General features: G+C 51.3%; 1 protein-coding gene across 1 annotated transcript in view; it reads left to right on the top strand.

Annotated features, from left to right (window-relative positions):
• The first annotated feature begins 1297 nt into the window (after nt 1–1297).
• Nucleotides 1298–3252, top strand: part of Znf250 (zinc finger protein 250) — a 16516-nt gene continuing 14561 nt past the window's right edge. Inside the window, exon 1 of the mRNA XM_021182885.2 lies at nt 1298–1382. The gene's annotated coding sequence lies outside the window, so the exon portion shown is untranslated. The remainder of the gene's footprint in view (nt 1383–3252) is intronic.

The following is a 3252-nucleotide window of genomic DNA, read 5'->3' as shown; positions in this document are numbered from 1 at the left end:
GCCTCTGCCTCTGCCTCTGCCTCTGCCTCTGCCTCTGCCTCTGCCTCTGCCTCTGCCTCTGCCTCTGCCTCTGCCTCTGCCTCTGCCTCTGCCTCTGCAGGTATTTTGTAACAGAAGACACGTAACCAATACAATTAGAGAAATAAAAATTGAAACCATAACGGAGGGTAGGATGGGGCGCTACTAAGTGAGAGACTATATGCTTAACATACAAGAGTCCCTGACTTTAATTTCCAGCAGAGAATATATGTGTGTACGGGGCCACTAAGGGTCAGTCTGAGGAGCCGCCCACCACGGTATTTTGTTGTTTTATCTTTTGAAAGGGCTTCTCAACAGGTCAGAACCTGAAGTTTGCCAGTGACTCTAGACTGGCTGGCCAGAGAGCCCTACACAGCTCGGCCTTGTTCCGCCTCCCCTGTGCTGGGGTTCTAAGCAAGCACTATTACACCCAGCCTTTTTACATGGGTACGAGTGATTAATCTCAGAAATCGTGCACGTTCAGCAAACACCAAGTCTGTTGTACAGACCTCTAACCCTGGAATTTTTTTTAAAGATTTATTTATTTATTTCATGTATGTGAGTACACTGTAGCTGTCTTCAGACACACCAGAAGAGGGCATCAGATCTCATTCCAGATGGTTGTGAGCCACCATGAGGTTGCTGGGAATTGAACTCAGGACCTCTAGAAGAGCAGTTAATGCTCTTAACCGCTGAGCCATCTCTCCAGCCCCGAATAACTCAATTTCTAAAAGCCTGCTTACACCAAGTGTGGGCAAATACAAACAGCAATTGAAACTGTCATACACTGCTAGTCTAGGGAATGTGTTGATGAGGACACAAGACAGACTGGCCGTCCCTTAAGAAGTTGAACACACACTACACCGTAAACTAAACCCAAGCAGCCCGAGTCAGCCTGATGGGTCCCGGGACCAGTGGTCCAGGCTGCCTGGCCATCAGGGGAATCGCTAGAGGGCAAGCACACATCTTGGCGGAAGTGACCGAAGGCCCTCGGGAGAAGAGGGGCGGCAGGGAGGGGGCGAGGCCGGGAGGCACTCGGATTTGTAGGGACTGCGGCCGCCGCTTCCGCTACTGCCTCAAAGAGCAGGCGCGGTCCGGGTCAGCACGCGGTCTCTCTAGGCACAGCGGAGGCCTACGCTCTCGGTGGCCCCGGGGCGCAGAGCATCAAGTCCTGCAAGAAGAGCTGGAGGCGGGCGGACCATCCGATCCTCGGGCGTCCCGGTCCGAGACTTGGGGTGGGGGTGGGGGGTGGGGACCTAGGGGCGGGGTCCCCTGAGATTGACGACTGCGCAGACGGGGCGGGACGGCCCCTTTGTCTTAGGGAGCCGAAGCTGCCGCCACAGGGCGAGAGGTTGCGGCAGATGGTGAGTGGCGCTCTGTCGGCTGCGCGGGACCCTCTCCTTCATCCGCACCCAAAGCTCCGCGCCCTCGCGTATGCCAGCCCTTCCCCCCGATGGATGGCTGCGGCCGGGCTGCTGACCCAGGCCGCACCCTCCGGTCCCTCGGACCCTCCAGGCCCCTCCCCGGGACCCCTCGCGGTGGCTCCCACTAGCCCCGTCCAGAGTTCAGATGGTTCTGATGTGCATACGGTTTCTTACTGGTTGGTTAATTTGGTTTGTCTTGGGCAGTGGATGAGGTTTTGTCTGGTGAAATAACCGCGTCCCAGACTGCCCTGGAAGTCCTGGGTTCGCACGATCCTCTCCCATAACCCGGACTACAGTCAGGGCCACCATACAGCATTTTAAGTCCCAGGCATCCTCAGCAGCGAAGGACATTTCTTGTCAAACTGGAGGTGCTCCGTTCTGCTCCACATTAGCCCAGCTTCTTCTTGGATTTGTTTAATTTTTCTGCTGTTGCCCTCTTGTTACTTTGCAAAGGCCCCTTTTAATGGATGGCAACTTCTCTAACGTGGCATTTTCTTGTTTAATTTTTGTATGTGTCTTTATGTGCTTTGCCTGCGTGTGTATCTGTACTGTATATCATGTGCATGCCTGGTGCCAACGGAGGCCAGAAGAGGGCATCGGGTTCCCTGAAATTGGCTGTGAGCCGCCATGTGGGTGCTGGGAATCAAGTGTGGGTCCTAGACGGAAAAAAACGTGTGCTCTTAACCGCTGAGCCATCTCTCCAGCCTCCACATGTATGGCTCAGTTAGACACCTGAGCCTGGATGTGCTGCTGAGCGCTGTCATCCCCATCTCTGGGACTTAGTAGCTTACTTGGTGAGTTCCAGGCCAATAAGAGACCGTATCCTCCCTCCCCCGCCCCCACCCCCAAAGGGTGAAAGGCTTCTAAGGAATAACAGCTAAGGTTGTCCGCTGGCCTCTATGTGCTTGCTGATGTGTAGGTACACATGCACACACAGGAAAATTGTATACAAAAATAGCCCCCTTGTATGTGGGCGATGAAGTATGGGCACAGCTGTATTCTCTAAGGCCAGACAGAGAAGGACATTGGATGTCATGCCCACTGGCCCATCTCCCCAGCCCACAGTAATTCTTTTAAATGTTAACTCTGCCTAGCACCCTGACATAGTGAATGCATAGTGACACTAGAAGCAGTTTCCTGTGGAGCTCTCTAGAATAATTGGAATCAAGCACTCCTACTAGTGCATGTGGACATTCCTGTCACTAACATAAAAGGAAGGTTCCTCTGAGCTCCACTGTAGAGATACTTAAAGCTGGGTTGACATCAGTTCTGATACTTTGCACACTGGGGATTTCCTTGTAGGGGACCCAGAGAAGTGGAATAGGGCTAACAGGTTAGAGCTTGTAAGTCACCTTACCACCATATAGGTGACCAGTCAGTCCCTGGGGCTTTCTTGCCATACAGATGTTTTAATTTCTACCTCTGCGTTTGTCTTTTAGCTGTTTGCATTCCTGGTCAGATTGACCACCAGCTTGTATTCTTTTTCTGTATGTTAAAAACACACTTCCCTATGGTTTGTTTTGTTTTGTTTTTTTGCTTTCTTGTTTGTTTGTCTGTTTTTTACTCCATTGAGAAAGTGTCTTCTTTGATTTTATTTACTTATTTTACAACTAGAAGGATCTTGTTATTGGTTTTGTTTTATGGGCAAAATATTTCCCATTACAGTATTTTGGCTTCTTGCTGTATTTTAAGGGACTTCCTTACTTCAAGATTATTTTGGGCTGGTGAGATGGCTCAGTGGGTAAGAGCACCCGACTGCTCTTCCGAAGGTCCGGAGTTCAAATCCCAGCAACCACATGGTGGCTCACAA

The sequence above is a fragment of the Mus caroli genome, chromosome 15, assembly GCF_900094665.2.
Source record: "Mus caroli chromosome 15, CAROLI_EIJ_v1.1, whole genome shotgun sequence".
Lineage (NCBI taxonomy): Eukaryota > Metazoa > Chordata > Mammalia > Rodentia > Muridae > Mus > Mus caroli.
This window is presented reverse-complemented; position numbering and strand designations above follow the sequence as displayed.